Below are 20,588 nucleotides of genomic sequence, written 5' to 3' on the forward strand. Positions count from 1 at the left end.
AAAAAGATTGCAGTAACACATGTTTTGCTATACACATGTTTATTCCCTTTGTGTGTATTGGAACTAAACCAAAAAAGTAAGGAAAAAAGCAAATTGGACATAAGGTCACACCAAACTCCAAAAATGGTCTGGACAAAATTATTGGCACCCTTTCAAAATTGTGGATTAATAAGATTGTTTCAAGCATGTGATGCTCCTTTAAACTCACCTGGGGCAAGTAACAGTTGTGGGTAATATAAAAATCACACCTGAAAGCAAATAAAAAGGAGAGAAGTTCACTTAGTCTTTGCATTGTGCGTCTGTGTGCCACACTAAGCATGGACAACAGAAAGAGGAGAAGAGAACTGTTTGAGGACTTGAGAACCAGAATTGTAGAAAAATATCAACAATCTCTAGGTTACAATTCCATCTCCAGAGATCTAAATTTGCCTTTGTCCACAATGCGCAATATTATCAAGAAGTTTGCAACCCATGGCATTGTAGCTAATCTCCCTAGGTGTGGACGGAAGAGAAAAATTAATGAAAGGTGTCAACGCAGAATAGTCTGGATGGTGGATAAGCAGCCCCAAACAAGTTTCAAGCTGGTCTGCAGGCTCAGGGAGAATCAGTGTCAGCGTGAACTATCGGTCGACATTTAAATGAAATAAAATGCTATGGCAGGAGACCCAGGAGGACCCCACTGCTGACACAGAGACATCAAAAAGCCAGACTACATTTTGCCAAAATGAACTTAAGTAAGCCAAAATCCTTCTGGGAAAATGTCTAGTGGACAGATGAGACCAAGATAGAGCTTTTTGGTAAAGCACATCATTCTACTGTGGAATGAGGCCTACAAAGAAAAGAACACAGTACCTACAGTGAAATATGGTGGAGGTTCAATTATGTTTTGGGGTTGTTTTGCTGCCTCTGGCACTGGGTGCCTTGAATGTGTAGAAGGCATCATGAAATTTGAGGATTACCAATGGATTTTGGGTCGCACTGTACAGCCCAGTGTCAGAAAGCTGGGTTTGCGTCCGAGATCTTGCGTCTTCCATCAGGACAATGACCCCAAACATATGTCAAAAAGCACCCAGAAATGGATGGCAACAAAGTGCTGGAGAGTTCTAAAGTGGCCAACAATGAGTCCAGATCTAAATCCCATTGAACACTTGTGGAGATCTTAAAAATGCTGTTGGGAAAAGGCGCCGTTCCAATAAGAGCAGTTTGCAAAGGAAGAGTGGTCCAACATTCCGGCTGAGAGGTGTAAGAAGCTTATTGATGGTTATAGGAAGCAACTTATTTCAGTTATTTTTTCCAAAGGGTGTGCAACCAAATATTAAGTTAAGGGTGCCAATAATTTTGTCCAGCCCATTTTTGGAGTTTGGTGTGACATTATGTCCAATTTGCTTTTTTTCCTCACATTTTTGGTCTAGTTCCAATACACACAAAGGGAATACACATGTGTGTAGCAAAACATGTGTTACTGCAATCCTTTACTGTGAGACATACTTCATTTTCTTGAAAAATTTCAGGGGTGCCAACATTTATGGCCATGACTGTAATTTTTTGTCGCCTTTAAAGTGGTATTCCCATCTGGGACATTGGAACTCCCACCTATCGCAAGAGTTCCTTGGACCCCTCCAGCATGTTTTTGGCCACTGTAGGTGGCTGAAAAGCCAAAATCAGCTGAAGTGGTTGAGTTATGTGTCTTGCGTTACTCCCAGTTGTTTACATAATTCCTGAAATTACGTAAAGAACGAAGCACGAAGGGGCTACAACATTTGTGCAATGCCACATAAAGTCAATAAGAGTCGCGTAAATTGAGTAACCTAACTGTTACGCCTAGCGCTCCGGGTCCCCGTTCCTCCCCGGAGCGCTCACGGCGTCTTTCTCCCTGCAGCTCCCCGGTCAGTCCCGCTGACCGGGAGCGCTGCTCTGTCATGGCCGTTGGGGATGCGATTCGCACAGCGGGACGCGCCCGCTCGCGAATCGCATCCCAGGTCACTTACCCGTTCCCGTCCCCTGCTGTCATGTGCTGGCGCGCGCGGCTCCGCTCTCTAGGGCGCGCGCGCGCCAGCTCCCTGAGACTTAAAGGGCCAGTGCACCAATGATTGGTGCCTGGCCCAATTAGCTTAATTGGCTCCCACCTGGTCCCTGACTATATCTAACCTCCTCCCTTGCACTTCCTTGCCGGATCTTGTTGCCCTTGTGCCTAGAGAAAGCGTTTTGTGTGTTTAAACCCTGTGTACCAGAACTTCTGCTATCTCCCCTGACTACGAACCTTGCCGCCTGCCCCCGACCTTCTGCTACGTCCGACTTTGCTTCTGCCTACTCCCTTGTACCTCGCCTATCTTCAGCAGCCAGAGAGGTGAGCCGTTGCTAGTGGATACGACCTGGTCACTACCGCCGCAGCAAGACCATCCCGCTTTGCGGCGGGCTCTGGTGAAAACCAGTAGTGTCTTAGAACCGGTCCACTAGCACGGTCCTCGCTATCCCTCTCTGGCACAGAGGATCCACCTCCTGCCAGCCGGCATCGTGACAGTAGATCCGGCCATGGATCCCGCTGAAGTTCCTCTGCCAGTTGTCGCTGACCTCCCTACGCTGGTCGCCCAGCAAGCTCGTCAGATCGCCCAGCAGTCGCAACAGATAGCGCAACAAGATCACCAGCTGTCGTACTTGACCACCATGACACAGCAACTCCAGTCACAACTACAGCAAGTACAGTCGCAGCTACAGCAGCAACAACCATCTCCTCCGCCAGCTCCAGCACCCCTTCCGCGGCGAGTGGCCGCTCCTAGCCTCCGCCTGTCCTTGCCGGACAAATTTAATGGGGACTCTAAGTTTTGCCGTGGCTTTCTTTCGCAATGTTCCTTGCACTTAGAGATGATGTCGGATCAGTTTCCTACTGAAAGGTCTAAGGTGGCTTTCGTAGTCAGCCTTCTGTCTGGAAAAGCCCTGTCATGGGCCACACCGCTCTGGGACCGCGATGACCCCGTCACTGCCTCTGTACACTCCTTCTTCTCGGAAATTCGAAGTGTCTTTGAGGAACCTGCCCGAGCCTCTTCTGCTGAGACTGCCCTGCTGAACCTGGTCCAGGGTAATTCCTCCGTTGGCGAGTACGCCATACAATTCCGTACTCTTGCTTCTGAACTATCCTGGAATAATGAGGCTCTCTGCGCGACCTTTAAAAAAGGCCTATCCAGCAACATTAAAGATGTTCTGGCCGCACGAGAGACTCCTGCTAACCTGCATGAACTCATTCATCTAGCCACTCGCATTGACATGCGTTTTTCTGAGAGGCATCAAGAGCTCCGCCAGGAAAAAGACTTAGATCTCTGGACACCTCTCCCACAGTCTCCACTGCAATCTGCGCCTAGGCCTCCCGCCGAGGAGGCCATGCAAGTGGATCGGTCTCGCCTGACCCTGGAAGAGAGGAATCGCCGTAAGGAAGAGAATCTTTGTCTGTACTGTGCCAGTACTGAACATTTTTTGGTGGATTGCCCAATCCGTCCTCCACGTCTGGGAAACGCACGCTCGCACTCAGCTCTCGTGGGTGTGGCGTCTCTTGATGCCAAGTCGGCTTCTCCACGTCTCACGGTACCTGTTCGGATTTCCACTTCAGCCAGCTCTCCCCTCTCAGCCGTGGCCTGCCTGGACTCTGGAGCTTCTGGGAATTTTATTCGGGAGTCCTTTGTGAATAAATTCCGCATTCCGGTGACCCGTCTTGTCAAGCCACTCCACATTTCCGCGGTCAACGGAGCCAGGTTGGATTGCACCGTGCGTTACCGCACGGAGCCCCTCCTAATGTGCATCGGACCTCATCACGAGGAGATTATATTTTTTGTCCTTCCTAATTGCTCTTCTGAAGTTCTCCTTGGACTACCCTGGCTTCAACACCATTCCCCAACCCTGGATTGGTCCACTGGGGAGATCAAGAGTTGGGGTCCCTCTTGTTCCAAGGACTGCCTTCAACCGGTTCCCAGTACTCCCTGCCGTGACCCTGTGGTTCCTCCTGTATCCGGTCCCCCTAAGGTCATTAAGGACTCTGCCTGCCACAGGAAATGCCCCTCCCCCCCTCCCAGTTCCATCAGGCAAGCTTCTGTGTCCCCTCATGGCCCTCGTCCTGGTGTCACACTGCCCCGTGCCAGGTCTCGCCCTCTGCCCTCTCTCCCCATTCCTACTCCTGCAGTTCTGCCTGCCGTTGAGGAATCCCTCCATCCTTTCCCGGTGTCCTCATCCCAGGGGAGGCAGTTACCCGATAAAGAGAAGGGGAGACCTAAGGGGGGGGGTACTGTTACGCCTAGCGCTCCGGGTCCCCGTTCCTCCCCGGAGCGCTCACGGCGTCTTTCTCCCTGCAGCTCCCCGGTCAGTCCCGCTGACCGGGAGCGCTGCTCTGTCATGGCCGTTGGGGATGCGATTCGCACAGCGGGACGCGCCCGCTCGCGAATCGCATCCCAGGTCACTTACCCGTTCCCGTCCCCTGCTGTCATGTGCTGGCGCGCGCGGCTCCGCTCTCTAGGGCGCGCGCGCGCCAGCTCCCTGAGACTTAAAGGGCCAGTGCACCAATGATTGGTGCCTGGCCCAATTAGCTTAATTGGCTCCCACCTGGTCCCTGACTATATCTAACCTCCTCCCTTGCACTTCCTTGCCGGATCTTGTTGCCCTTGTGCCTAGAGAAAGCGTTTTGTGTGTTTAAACCCTGTGTACCAGAACTTCTGCTATCTCCCCTGACTACGAACCTTGCCGCCTGCCCCCGACCTTCTGCTACGTCCGACTTTGCTTCTGCCTACTCCCTTGTACCTCGCCTATCTTCAGCAGCCAGAGAGGTGAGCCGTTGCTAGTGGATACGACCTGGTCACTACCGCCGCAGCAAGACCATCCCGCTTTGCGGCGGGCTCTGGTGAAAACCAGTAGTGTCTTAGAACCGGTCCACTAGCACGGTCCTCGCTATCCCTCTCTGGCACAGAGGATCCACCTCCTGCCAGCCGGCATCGTGACACTAACCAATATGGCTGCTTTCGACTTCCAGCCACTGACTTTAAGCAGCAGGGACTCACCATCTATTAAGTGAGCGCAGCGCCTGCTCTTACTGCATAGATTGTTAATTCTTCAAAGTGTAAATGTACTCTTTGGTGTGTTAAGTCCTGGGCAGCCAGGGCATCCTGGATGACTTCATACCATGAAACCGATCACAGTGTAGAGGTTAAATGCTCCATTTCAGGAATAACTCTAGATTTGTGAACTATTGCTTGTAAGCCGAGCAGTCTGTCTTCCATGCATTCAAGTAAGAAGCAAATGCCAACAAGGTGGGGCCAATCACATAAAGTGCCCACAAGGCTGAGCTGATTCCCTAAATTGCCCAGCATTTCCATCTCCTACAGAGGCAGACAGGCAATGACAGGATGGAGGACACTTGAGAGACAATAGAGCCTGCCCTGTGGGCATTTGTTGTGTCAGCAACAAGACTGATGGCATTCAACTAAGTTACAGCATCAGTGTCTGAAAGGTCTGCAATATCCATCAACTGCTAGAAACAATGAGGGGCATTTATCAACCCTTTTACCCGAGTTTTTCTGTTTAAATTTGTCGCAAAAAAGTCGCTACTGCGACACCGTGACTTTTCGTGCGACAATCATCTATCAGCAAGAAGAGGAAGTTTTTGTTTTTTTGACTACGGTACGTGGGTTTGAAAACTTTACTTGGTTTAGTCAGGTATTTATTAACTGCGACAGTCACAGCTGCACAATAAAATGTTGCAACGGCCGTAAAAATGACAAAATTTACTCCAGCTCCAACATGGAGCAGGAAAAGCTACTGCCGCCCGGGCTTCGACATACTTTCTCCCTGCTACCTTCACTTCGCTACAGGGACACTGCCAGCGCCCTGCCACTCTCACCTGCCAGCGCCACACAACTCCCATCTGCCTGCTAACTGTGGCAAGACTACAAGTCCCAGCATGCCCTTACAGTGAGGACACACTGGGAGTTGTAGTCTTGTAGCAGCGGGAGCTGAGTGGCGCGGGCGGGAGACAAGGGGGGATGTATATCAGTGTCCCCATCATTATTAAGTGAGGGTAGCAGGGAGGCCGTATGAGGAGCCCGGGCAGCTGCACTGTAATGTCAGCCCGGGCTCCTTATAACATATACCGGCGCCGCAGATTCCAAAACCTCCTGCTGTCATTTCACATTTCCCGCTGGGTTCTGTGATTGGCCAGGACCAGCAGCCAATCCAGGACCCGACCGGAACAGTGACATAACATTAGGGGATATAGGAGTCTGTCGGGGGGGGGGGGGGGGGGGCGTCAGCTCCCCCCCCGTGCCTGCCCCCCCCACACGCCTTCACCTGCTCTGTGCCCGTGAGTAACCCCCCCCCCCCCCCCCCCCGGCCTGCACCTGCACTGTTCCCGGCCTCCGTCCCCACCAGCACCCCTCCACTCCCCCCAGCCCCCGGCCTTCACCTGCACTGTGCCCGGCCTCCGCTCCCACGTCTTCGGTTGCGCTGGCCTGACGTCCCTCCGTCAGTGACGTCACTCGCAGGGCGCCCGGAGAGAAGGATCGCTGCGCTGGATGGAGTGTGTGTGCCTGTCTCTCTGTCTGTTTCTATCTCTGTCTGTGTGTCTCTGTCTGTGTGTGATTGTCTGTGTGTGACTCTGTGTGTGTTTGTGTTTGTGTGTGTGTGTGACTGTGTGTGTGTGACTCTGTGTGTGTGTGTGCCCGGGCTCCTTTTGCAGGACTACAACTCCCAGCATACCCTTACTGTAAGGACATGCTCGGAGTTGTAGTTGTGCAGTGCAGGCGAATGACAAGCTTGTCCCCTGCCCCCAGCTGCAGGACTATAACTCCCAGCATGTCCTTACTGTAAGGGCATGCTGGGAGTTGTAGTCCTGCAGCTGGGGGTAGGGGACAAGCTTGTCACTTGCCCACACATCTCCTGCACCACACAACTACAACTCCCAGCATGTCCTTACTGTAAGGGCATGCTGGGAGTTGTAGTCCTGCAGCTGGGGGCAGGGGACAAGCTTGTCACTTGCCCACACATCTCCTGCACCACACAACTACAACTCCCAACATGTCCTTACTATAAGGGCATGCTGGGAGTTGTAGTCCTGCAGCTGGGGGCAGGGGACAAGCTTGTCACTTGCCCAACATCTCCTGCACCACACAACTACAACTCCAAACATGTCCTTACTGTAAGGGCATGCTGGGAGTTGTAGTTGTGCAGCTGGGGGCAGGGGACAAGCTTGTCACATGCCCACATATCTCCTGCATCACACAACTACAACTTCTAGCATGTCCTTACTGTAAGGGCATGCTGGGAGTTGTAGTTGTGCAGCTGGGGGCAGGGGACAAGCTTGTCACTTGCCCCCACATCTCCTGCACCACACAACTACAACTCCCAGCATGTCCTTACTGTAAGGGCATGATGGGAGTTGTAGTCGTGCGGGACGGGAGATGTGCGAGCAGGTGATAATAAATGTACTAACCCATTTTTGGGGGGTTTTTTCTTCTCATTTCAGGTCCGTGTATCCTGTGGACTCCTTGGGATTCGGTGGACTACTTCGATGACCAGCGTTTTTCTTTGTTTGATTTTAATAAAATGGTTAACGAGGGCTTGTGGGGGAGTGTTTTTTGTAATAAAAGTTTTTTTTTAAACCCGTTGTGTTTTTTCCTTACTTTACTGGACAGGCTTAGTAGTGGAAGCTGTCTTATAGACGGAGTCCATTACTAAGCTGGGCTTAGCGTTAGCCACAATAACAGCTAGCGCTAACCCCCAATTATTACCCCAGTACCTAACGCCACAGGGGTGCCGGGAAGAACCGGCACCAACAGGCCTGGAGCGTCAAAAATGGCGCTCCTGGGCCTAGGCGGTAACATGCTGGCGTTATTTAGGCTGGGAGGGCCAGTAACAATGGTCCTCGCCCACCCTGGTAAGTCAGGCTGTTACTGTTTGGTTGATATTTGGCTGAGAATAAAAATAGGGGGGACCGTATGCGTTTTTTTTTTTATAAATAATTAAATATTTAACAAAAAAACACATAGGGTCCCCCCTATTTTTATTCTCAGCCAAATACCAATCAAACAGTAACAGCCTGACGTTACCAGGATGGGCGAGGACCATTGTTACTGGCCATCCCCAGCCCAAATAACGCCAGCATGTTACCGCCTAGGCCCAGGAGCGCCATATTTGACGCTCCGGGCCTGTTGGTACCGGCTATTCCCGGCACCCCTGTGGTGTTGGGTACCGGGGTAATAATTTGGGGTTAGCGCTAGCTGTTTTTGTGGCTAAGGCTAAGCCCGGCTTAGTAATGGACTCCGTCTGTAAGACAGCTTCCACTACTAAGCCTGTCAAGGAAGTAAAAAAAAAAAAAACACAACAGGTTTAAAAAAAAATTTATTACAAAAAAACTCTCCCCCACAAGCCCTCGTTAACCATTTTATTAACATCAAGCAAAGAAAAATGCTCCACCGAATCCGAAGGAGTCCACAGGATACATGGATCTGTAGAAGAAGTAACAAAAAAAAAAAGTAAGTACATTTAGGGAGAAAAAACTGTGTTAAAAAAATGGAATAAACACACATACACACACATATTATATATGCACATCTTTTTTCAAAGCTGCAAAGTGGTGTTCTGTAGTCATTATTTGGTTATTGCTTATGTGTGCTAAAAAAAATTTAATTTAAAAGTGATTTCTTGGTTTTTGCTCATGTAAGCCAAATTTATCAACCCCCTGTGATAGTATGATAAATATGTCGTACATAAGCAAAAAACAATAGCAAGAAAAAAATGACTACAGAACTTGCTTACCAAAGCAACGATGATAAATGTCCCCGAATATTTACCATGTTATGTCCCTTCATAACATGTTGTCCTTGTAGGCTGAATGGTCAGCTTATTATAGTAAACAGCTAACCAAAAGCTAAGCAAAGCCAAAAAGAGAAGATACAGCACTTTACTAGTACTGTCACTTTATACTAGCAATCAGTGGGTTGGGGAGGTGGGGGAGTCACTGGGGACCCCCCATGATCAGACATGCATGGTGTAGCCTATATGCCAACAATGTTTGTGCTATGACAACCAATTACATTTCTTTTATAAAGTATACAGTGATCCCTCGACTTATGATGGCCCCGACATATGATCATTTCAACATATGATGGCCTCTCAGAGCCCATCGTATGTTGAAGGCAGTATTGACATATGATGCTGCTGTGTGTCGGGGTCATCGTACAAACAGCTATCTGACAGTGCTGACAACTTCAGCAACTGACAGATAGTTGTTTAATGTGCCCCATGTGTCCCGTTCTGCCTCCTGTTACTCACATGCTGTCCTGCTAGCTCACGGAGGCTTCCACTGTGAGCTCTGTGTAAGCCCCGCCCCCCCAGAGCAGCCATAGCCAATAGCCTGCAGCATCTTGCTGCAGGCATCCAATGAGCTGCTGGCTGCCCTCCCCTTCCTTTCCTATAGAGCTGTAGTCACATACAATACATATACACACTATACTCCCCATACATCAATGTTTCCCTATCAGTGTGCCTCCAGCTGTTGCAAAACTATAACTACCAGCATGCCCAGACAGTCAATGGCTGTACATGCATGCTGGGAGTTGTAGTTGTGCAACAGCTGGCGGCACCCTGGTTTGTTAAACACTCCCCATACACTTCACATACAATGGTCATCCCAGAACCAATTGGCAGTTTCCCATAGAGATATGTATTCAACATACAATGGTTCCGAGGCCCCAGAACCAATTACTATTTTTACATAGACATATGTACTCGACATATGATGGTTTCAACATATGATGGTTCTCCTGGAACCAATTAATATCATATGTTGAGGGACCAATGTAATGCTCTGGATAAAGGTATGAGAATTAACTCATAATGGTATGGAAAATAGACATATATACAGTGGGGATCAAAAGTTTGGGCACCCCAGGTAAAAATTTGTATTAATGTGCATAAAAAAGCCAAGGAAAGATGGAAACATCTCCAAAAGGAATCAAATTACAGATTAGACATTCTTATAATATGTCAACAAAAGTTAGATTTTATTTCCATCATTTACATTTTCAAAATAACAGAAAACTAAAAAATGGCGTCTGCAAAAGTTTGAACACCCTGCAGAATTCATAGCATGCACTGCCCCCTTTGCAAAGCTGAGACCTGCCAGTGTCATGGATTGTTCTCAGTCATCATCTGGGAAGACCAGGTGATGTCAATCTCAAAGGTTTTAAATGCCCAGACTCATCTGACCTTGCCCCAACAATCAGCACCATGGGTTCTTCTAAGCGGTTGTCTAGAAATCTGAAACTGAAAATAGTTGAGGTTCACAAAGCTGGAGAAGGCTATAAGAAGATAGCAAAACGTTTTCAGATGTCAATATCCTCTGTTCGGAATGTAATTAAGAAATGGCAGTCATCAGGAACAGTGGAAGTTAAAGCAAGATCTGGAAGACCAAGAAAAATATCAGACAGAACAGCTTGCAGGATTGTGAGAAAAACTATTTGAAACCCAAGTTTGACAGCAAAATCCCTCCAGAAAGATCTGAAAGACACCGGAGTTGTGGTACACTATTCCACTATAAAGAGATACTTGTAAAAATATGGTCTTCATGGAAGAGTCATCAGAAGAAAACCTCTTCTACGTCCTCACCACAAAAATCAGCTTTTGAACTTTGCAAATGAACATATAGACACGCCTGATGCATTTTGGAAGCAAGTTCTGTGGACTCATGAGGTTAAAACTTTACTTTTTGGCCAGAATGAGAAAAAGTACGTTTGGAGAAGAAGGGGAACAGAATTTAATGAAAAGAACCTCTGTACAACTGTTAAGCATGGGGGTGGATCAATCATGCTTTGGGATTGTATTGCAGCCAGGGGCACAGGGAACATCTCACGAGTAGAAGGAAAAATGGATTAAATAAAATTTCAGCAAATTTTGGATGCTAACTTGATGCCATCTGTGAAAAAGCTGAAGTTAAAGAGAGGATGGCTTCTACAAATGGACAATGATCCTAAACACATCTCAAAATCCAGAGGGGATTACATCAAGAGACGTAAATTGAAGGTTTTGCCATGGCCTTCACAATCTCCTGACCTCAACATAATTGAAAATCTATGGATAGACCCTAAAGAGCAGTGCGTGACAGACAGCCCAGAAATCTCAAAGAACTGGAAGACTGTTGTAAGGAAGAATGGGCAAAGATTCCTCAAACAAGAATTGAAAGACTCTTGGCTGGCTACAAAAAGCGTTTACAAGCTGTCATACTTGCCAAAGGGAGCAGTACAAGATATTAACTCTGCAGGGTGCCCAAACTTTTGCAGACGCCATTTTTTTATTTTGAAAGTGTAAATGATGGAAATAAAATCTAACTTTTGTTGACATATTATAAGAATGTCTCATTTGTAATTCGATGTCTTTTGGAGATTTTTCCATCTTTCCTTGTCTTCTTTATGCACATTAATACAAATTTTTACCTGGGGTGCCCAAACTTTTGATCCCCACTGTAGTCTGTGGTGTTGACAGACTGATTGTGTTATATATCAATGGGATGACAGGCAGGGAAAACATGTGCCCACAAGGCCTTTACATATACCTACAACTTGTAACTGTCAATGAGTATTAAGGGCATTCATATACTTTTGAGTTAAGGGTTAAAGGAGTAGTCCAGTGGTGATTCAGTGGTGAGCAACTTATCCCCTATCCTAAGGATAGGGGATAAGTTGCAGATCGCAGGGGGTCCGACCGCTGGGGCCCCCTGCGATCTCCTGTACGGAGCCCCGACAGCCCGTGGGAAGGGGGCGTGTCGACCTCCGCACGAGGCGGCGGCCGACACGCCCCCTCAATACAACTCTATGGCAGAGCCGAAGCGCTGCCTTCGGCAATCTCCGGCTCTGCCATAGAGATGTATTGAGGGGGCGTGTCGGCCGCCGCCTCGTGCGGGGGTCGACACCCGCTGTCTCGGCGGAGAGCCGGGGCCCCGTACAGAGAGATCGCAGGGGGCCCCAGCGGTCGGACCCCCCGCGATCTCAAAATTATCCCCTATCCTTAGGATAGGGGATAAGTTTTTCACCACTGGACTACCCCTTTAAATAATCACTGTTGTTTCAACAAACTTTGCATAAATCAGTAGTACAAGCCAATATAAGACAAATTTGTAACATTACATTTTTTGTCAGAGAAAAATGTCTCTTTTTCCTCTAAGAAGGCTATTTTCCTGCTTCCTCCCCTAAACTCATAGTTCACTTTTAAAAACAACCTAAAGGTGGGTTCACACTACATTTTCACTGTACAGGTGCCGGATCCGGTGTGGGGGAGCGAAAACCGGGCGCTCCCGTATCCCAGCTGGACGTGGCCCGTATCTAATGCATTTCGATGAGCAGACCGGAGTCAAACGGTGACTCCAGTCAGTACATGTTACCCTGTATCCGGTTTTCTGACCGGACCTAAAACCGTAGTATCATTGAAATGCTTTAGATACTGGACGGGTCTGGCTGGGATATGGGAGCGCCCTGTTTTCGCTCCCCCCAACAGGATCCGGCACCCATACAGTGAAAACATAGTGTGAGCCCACCCTAATTCAGGAGATTGATAGTCAGCTCACTGAGGGAAGGGGTTATAGGGAGTCGAAAACATGGAGAAAGAGGTGGCTAACAGAGATCCAGAATTAGAAGGAGAATACAGAGGGAATGTCATAGTTTACAGTGAGTATTAGAGAGCACTCAGTGATTGATTCACAGTTTAGACTGATCAGTAATATTCTATAATGTCCTCCCTCCTGCTGCTGCTTTTCAGGTTATGCTATAGAGATAAAGGAAAGCAGGCTACCCTCCTATGGGTGTGTACATACTCTACCAACTAGCTCAGGAACAACTGCAATTTAGAGATGAATCCTACAGAGGGGAAAACTGCAGAAAAAAAAAACATATACAAGTTATATAATGGCCAGAAATAACGCTTCTAATGGACACACATCAGGTTATCCTGAAAAGTTACCTGAAACAACAGGCATGCTTAAAGCATTCCTCCAAATTCTACATTGAAATACTTAAAGGAGAACTCCAGAATATAAAAATTGTCCCCCATACTACCAGCAGTAAAAAAAATAAAGATGTACATGCCTTCCTTCACTCCCCCCGGGGCCTCCGGTAACCAGCTCCGGTCTCCGCCACGATCCTCTTCCTGGTTGCTGGTGGTCGGCGAGTCATACTTGTTACGCCGAGCGCTCCGGGTCCCCGCTCCTCCCCGGAGCGCTTGCAACATCCTCGCATTTGCAGCGCCCCGGTCAGACCTGCTGACCGGGTGCGCTGCAATACCTCTCTCAGCCGGGATGCGATTCGCGATGCGGGAGGCGCCCGCTCGCGATGCGCATCCCGGCTCCCGTACCTGACTCGCTCTCCGTCGGTCTTGTCCCGGCGCGCGCGGCCCCGCTCCTTAGGGCGCGCGCGCGCCGGGTCTCTGCAATTTAAAGGGCCACTGCGCCACTGATTGGCGCAGCTGGCTTAATTAGTGTGTTCACCTGTGCACTCCCTATTTATACTTCACTTCCCCTGCACTCCCTCGCCGGATCTTGTTGCCATTGTGCCAGTGAAAGCGTTTCCTTGTATGTTCCTAGCCTGTGTTCCAGACCTCCTGCCGTTGCCCCTGACTACGATCCTTGCTGCCTGCCCTGACCTTCTGCTACGTCCGACCTTGCTCTTGTCTACTCCCTTGTACCGCGCCTATCTTCAGCAGTCAGAGAGGTTGAGCCGTTGCTGGTGGATACGACCTGGTTGCTACCGCCGCTGCAAGACCATCCCGCTTTGCGGCGGGCTCTGGTGAATACCAGTAGCAACTTAGAACCATCCACCAGCACGGTCCACGCCAATCCCTCTCTGGCACAGAGGATCCACCTCCAGCCAGCCGAATCGTGACAGTAGATCCGGCCATGGATCCCGCTGAAGTTCCACTGCCAGTTGTCGCCGACCTCACCACGGTGGTCGCCCAGCAGTCGCAACAGATAGCGCAACAAGGCCACCAGCTGTCTCAACTGACCGTGATGCTACAGCAGCTACTACCACAGCTTCAGCAATCATCTCCTCCGCCAGCTCCTGCACCTCCTCCGCAGCGAGTGGCCGCTTCCGGCCTACGATTATCCTTGCCGGATAAATTTGATGGGGACTCTAAGTTTTGCCGTGGCTTTCTTTCGCAATGTTCCCTGCACTTGGAGATGATGTCGGACCAGTTTCCTACTGAAAGGTCTAAGGTGGCTTTCGTAGTCAGCCTTCTGTCTGGGAAAGCTCTGTCATGGGCCACACCGCTCTGGGACCGCAATGACCCCGTCACTGCCTCTGTACACTCCTTCTTCACGGAGATTCGAAGTGTCTTTGAGGAACCTGCCCGAGCCTCTTCTGCTGAGACTGCCCTGCTGAACCTGGTCCAGGGTAATTCTTCTGTTGGCGAGTACGCCATCCAATTCCGTACTCTTGCCTCCGAATTATCCTGGAATAATGAGGCCCTCTGCGCAACCTTTAAAAAAGGCCTATCCAGCAACATTAAAGATGTGCTGGCCGCACGAGAAATTCCTGCTAACCTGCATGAACTTATTCATCTGGCCACCCGCATTGACATGCGTTTTTCCGAAAGGCGTCAGGAGCTCCGCCAGGATATGGACTTTGTTCGCACGAGGCGTTTTTTCTCCCCGGCTCCTCTCTCCTCTGGTCCTCTGCAATCCGTTCCTGTGCCTCCCGCCGTGGAGGCTATGCAAGTTGACCGGTCTCGCTTGACACCTCAAGAGAGGACACGACGCCGCATGGAGAATCTGTGCCTGTACTGTGCCGGTACCGAACACTTCTTGAAGGATTGTCCTATCCGTCCTCCCCGCCTGGAAAGACGTACGCTGACTCCGCACAAAGGTGAGACAGCTCTTGATGTCAACTCTGCTTCTCCACGCCTTACTGTGCCTGTGCGGATATCTTCCTCTACCTTCTCCTTCTCTACTATGGCCTTCTTGGATTCCGGATCTGCAGGAAATTTTATTTTGGCCTCTCTCATCAACAGGTTCAACATCCCGGTGACCAGTCTCGCCAGACCCCTCTACATCAATTCTGTTAACAATGAAAGATTGGACTGTACCGTGCGTTACCGCACGGAACCTCTCCTAATGTGCATCGGACCTCATCACGAAAAAAATTGAATTTTTGGTCCTCTCCAACTGCACTTCCGAAATTCTTCTTGGATTACCGTGGCTTCAACGCCATTCCCCAACCCTTGATTGGTCCACAGGAGAAATCAAGAACTGGGGTACTTCTTGTTTCAAGGACTGTCTTACACCAGTTCCCAGTACTCCCTGCCGTGACCCTGTGGTTCCCCCTTTTACCGGTCTTCCTAAGGCTTATATGGACTATGCTGACGTGTTTTGCAAAAAGCAAGCTGAGACTTTACCTCCTCACAGGCCTTATGACTGTCCTATTGACCTCCTCCCGGGTACTACTCCACCCCGGGGCAGAATTTATCCTCTGTCTGCTCCAGAGACTCTTGCCATGTATGAGTACATCCAGGAAAATTTAAAAAAGGGGTTTATCCGCAAATCCTCCTCTCCTGCCGGAGCTGGATTTTTTTTTGTGTCCAAAAAAGATGGCTCCCTACGTCCTTGCATTGATTACCGCGGACTTAATAAAATCACGGTAAAGAACCGCTACCCCCTTCCTCTTATCTCAGAACTCTTTGATCGCCTACAAGGTGCCCACATCTTTACCAAACTGGACTTAAGAGGTGCTTATAATCTCATCCGCATCAGGGAGAGGGACGAATGGAAGACTGCATTTAACACCAGAGATGGACACTTTGAGTATCTGGTCATGCCCTTTGGCCTGTGCAACGCCCCTGCCGTCTTCCAAGACTTTGTTAATGAAATTTTTCGTGATCTCTTATATTCCTGTGTTGTGGTTTATCTGGACGATATTCTGATTTTTTCTGCCAACTTAGAAGAACACCGCCAGCATGTCCGCATGGTTCTTCAGAGACTTCGAGACAATCAACTTTATGCCAAAATGGAGAAATGTCTGTTTGAATGTCAATCTCTTCCTTTCCTAGGATACTTGGTCTCTGGCCAGGGACTACAAATGGACCCAGATAAACTCTCTGCCGTCTTAGATTGGCCACGCCCCTCCGGACTCCGTGCTATCCAAAGTTTTTTGGGGTTCGCCAATTATTACAGACAATTTATTCCACACTTTTCCACTATTGTGGCTCCTATCGTGGCTTTAACCAAGAAAAATGCCAATCCCAAGTCCTGGTCTCCCCAAGCGGAAGACGCATTTAAACATCTCAAGTCTGCCTTTTCTTCTGCTCCCGTGCTCTCCAGACCTGACCCATCTAAACCCTTCCTATTGGAGGTAGATGCCTCCTCAGTGGGAGCTGGAGCTGTCCTTCTACAAAAAAATTCTTCCGGGCATGCTGTTACTTGTGGGGTTTTTTTTAGGACCTTCTCTCCGGCGGAGAGAAACTACTCCATCGGGGATCGAGAACTACTGGCCATTAAATTGGCGCTTGAGGAATGGAGGCATCTGCTGGAGGGATCAAAATTTCCAGTTATCATATACACTGATCACAAGAATCTCTCCTATCTCCAGTCTGCCCAACGGCTGAACCCTCGCCAGGCCAGGTGGTCGTTGTTCTTTGCCCGTTTTAACTTTGAAATTCATTTTCGCCCTGCCGACAAGAACATTAGGGCCGATGCCCTCTCTCGTTCCTCGGATGCCTCGGAAGTAGAGCTCTCTCCGCAACACATCATTCCTCCTGACTGTCTGATCTCCACTTCTCCAGCCTCCATCAGGCAAACTCCTCCAGGGAAGACCTTCGTTTCTCCACGCCAGCGTCTCGGGATTCTCAAATGGGGACACTCCTCCCACCTCGCAGGCCATGCGGGCATCAAAAAATCCTTGCAACTCATCTCTCGTTTCTATTGGTGGCCGACTCTGGAGACGGATGTTGTTGATTTTGTGCGGGCCTGTACTGTCTGTGCCCGGGATAAGACTCCTCGCCAGAAGCCTGCTGGTGTCCTTCATCCTCTGCCTGTCCCCGAACAGCCTTGGTCACTGATTGGTATGGACTTTATTACAGACTTACCCCCATCCCGTGGCAACACTGTTGTTTGGGTGGTCGTTGATCGATTTTCCAAGATGGCACATTTTATTCCTCTTCCTGGTCTTCCTTCAGCGCCTCAGTTGGCAAAACAATTTTTTGTACACATTTTTCGTCTTCACGGTTTGCCCACGCAGATCGTCTCGGATAGAGGCGTCCAATTCGTGTCTAAATTCTGGAGGGCCCTCTGTAAACAGCTCAAGATTAAATTAAACTTCTCTTCTTCTTATCATCCCCAATCCAATGGGCAAGTAGAAAGAATTAACCAGGTCCTGGGTGACTATTTACGGCATTTTGTTTCCTCCCGCCAGGATGACTGGGCAGATCTTCTACCATGGGCCGAATTCTCATACAACTTCAGAGTCTCCGAATCTTCTGCTAAGTCCCCATTTTTCGTGGTGTACGGCCGTCACCCTCTTCCCCCCCTCCCTACTCCCTTGCCTTCTGGTTTGCCCGCTGTGGATGAAGTGACTCGTGATCTTTCCACCATATGGAAAGAGACCCAAAATTCTCTTTTACAGGCTTCATCCCGCATGAAAAGGTTTGCCGATAAGAAAAGAAGAACTCCCCCCATTTTTGCTCCCGGAGACAAGGTATGGCTCTCCGCTAAATATGTCCGCTTTCGTGTCCCCAGTTACAAACTGGGACCACGCTATCTTGGTCCTTTCAAAGTCTTGTGCCAGATTAACCCTGTCTCTTACAAACTCCTTCTTCCTCCTTCTCTTCGTATTCCCAATGCCTTCCATGTCTCTCTCCTTAAACCACTCATCATTAACCGCTTCTCTCACAAACTTGTTTCTCCCACTCCTGTTTCCGGTTCTTCTGACGTCTTCTCCGTGAAGGAGATTCTGGCCTCCAAGACGGTCAGAGGGAAAAAAAATTTCTTGGTGGATTGGGAAGGCTGTGGTCCAGAAGAGAGATCCTGGGAACCTGAGGACAACATCCTAGACAAAAGTCTTGTCCTCAGGTTCTCAGGCTCCAAGAAGAGGGGAAGACCCAAGGGGGGGGGGTACTGTTACGCCGAGCGCTCCGGGTCCCCGCTCCTCCCCGGAGCGCTCGCAACATCCTCGCATTTGCAGCGCCCCGGTCAGACCTGCTGACCGGGTGCGCTGCAATACCTCTCTCAGCCGGGATGCGATTCGCGATGCGGGAGGCGCCCGCTCGCGATGCGCATCCCGGCTCCCGTACCTGACTCGCTCTCCGTCGGTCTTGTCCCGGCGCGCGCGGCCCCGCTCCTTAGGGCGCGCGCGCGCCGGGTCTCTGCAATTTAAAGGGCCACTGCGCCACTGATTGGCGCAGCTGGCTTAATTAGTGTGTTCACCTGTGCACTCCCTATTTATACTTCACTTCCCCTGCAGTCCCTCGCCGGATCTTGTTGCCATTGTGCCAGTGAAATCGTTTCCTTGTGTGTTCCTAGCCTGTGTTCCAGACCTCCTGCCGTTGCCCCTGACTACGATCCTTGCTGCCTGCCCTGACCTTCTGCTACGTCCGACCTTGCTCTTGTCTACTCCCTTGTACCGCGCCTATCTTCAGCAGTCAGAGAGGTTGAGCCGTTGCTGGTGGATACGACCTGGTTGCTACCGCCGCTGCAAGACCACCCCGCTTTGCGGCGGGCTCTGGTGAATACCAGTAGCAACTTAGAACCGGTCCACCAGCACGGTCCACGCCAATCCCTCTCTGGCACAGAGGATCCACCTCCAGCCAGCCGAATCGTGACAATACTGTGCTCAGCCAATCACCGGCTGCAGTGAAGTCCTGACTTGGCCGGCGATAGGCTGAGTGGCAGTGTGAGAACTCTTCAAGACACAAAATTCTTCACTACACCGGCACCTGTTGCCGGGGTCGAAAACGTCACACTGCCGCTCAGCCTATCGCAGGCCGAGCCAGGACTTCACTGCGGCTGGTGATTGGCTGAGCGCAGTATGACTCGCCGACCACCAGCAACCAGGAAGAGGATCGTGGTGGAGACCGGAGCCGGTTACCGGAGGCCCCAGGGGAGCGAAGGAAGGTATGTACATCTTTATTTTTTTTTACTGCCGGCAGCATGGGGGACAATTTTTATATTCTGGAGTTCTCCTTTAACTTAACTTGGGACATCAGTCCTATGAGCTTCCGGGGAGTTGTTCCACCAAAATGTCAATGTCTTTTGTTCACAAATTGGTACTTTATTTCCCATTTAAACCCAGCTTCTCCATAAATTAAATTCCTTTATGAATTGTTATTTCAATGACTTATTATAAAAGCAGCATTCTAGCAGGTTCTTTGCTTCTTATCAGGTTTTATGCTTCTTAAGCCATTTTTCACATATTTTGCTGTCAGTCTGACACAGCAGGCAAACAAGTGAAAGTGCAGAAGGAGCCTCAACTAATTTCACACTGAATTAAAACCTGCTGTGCTTCAAATCACAGTGCATTGAATTAGACATAGCTGGTGAGGCTGACAAAGCTTACAATTCAATTTTCACTGCCACTGTAGAGGCTTTTACTGTAATGTCAAACATATTTTCATTCCCTTTATGGCTAGGATGAATAGGAGCAGTTTTACAACTACTCTTAAGGGGGTTTCCGAATCAAGAAAACAGGATGAATAGCCAAGGATATCGTAATAAACACATAAGTTAAGACTTATTGAGACTGGTGTTTTAGTCACCAGTTTAAACTGAAGTTTGTTGTGGCAATATCCCATGTTTTTATCTAATATGAGCAGGCATAAATTAAGCAGGTATTTCAGCTAATGCTCATTCTCTTTATTTTAGGGGATGGCAGAAGAGGTTGTTTGCCAGCAGTACTCATAACTGCACTTACTTTCCCTTACTTTAAGGGCAAACCAAGGACAACACCTACTCTTAGTGCTGCTAAAAGTAAACTGGACTTAACAGGTTGACACTGTGCTGGGGGAAAACTTACAGGACACTACTATATATGGCCTATGAGGGAGGAGAAAGGGTTATTGAGGCACCTCCTGCAAGGTGCTATGTGAGTGGAAAGAAAAGAAGCAGCAGCACAGCAATGAAATGGCTATACTAAAGGCTGAACTGCTGCTGCTGCTGATAATAATGATGATGACAAGCCTGCAGACTAAAGCGATGGAAGTTGGGGAGATTACATTTAGGAAGCAACACTGTGTACATACAGTCATAGGAAAACTAGTATTTATAGTAGGGACAGCTGTCCAGAAGCCTTATAGGAAACAGAAACCTTGATTTACCTTATATGCACAATGTGGGTATTCTGGAGAGAACAGATAGATTTACAGATTGTAGGTACACAGCCCAGACTCTCTCACTCTCTCCTGTGCATAGCACTAACTAAGCCTGATCTCCACTTTCTGTTATTCACTTTGGTGTCTCTGTTACCAGAGATGGACTCTGCCTAACAAAAGGCTGGGGACAGACATTTGTGGGGATGTGAGACACCTAGTGGCCAAGAATTTAAAGTTTTATTTTTGGTAAATGAAGTGACAAATATGAAATCATCTAT

General features: G+C 49.1%; 1 protein-coding gene across 1 annotated transcript in view; it reads right to left on the bottom strand.

The window, feature by feature from the left end:
• CACNA1E (calcium voltage-gated channel subunit alpha1 E) overlaps positions 1 to 20,588 on the bottom strand; it is an 877,957-nt gene that overhangs the window by 35,084 nt on the left and 822,285 nt on the right. The window lies entirely within an intron of this gene.

This window comes from Hyla sarda, chromosome 7 (assembly GCF_029499605.1).
Source record: "Hyla sarda isolate aHylSar1 chromosome 7, aHylSar1.hap1, whole genome shotgun sequence".
In the NCBI taxonomy this organism is placed as follows: Eukaryota; Metazoa; Chordata; class Amphibia; order Anura; family Hylidae; genus Hyla; species Hyla sarda.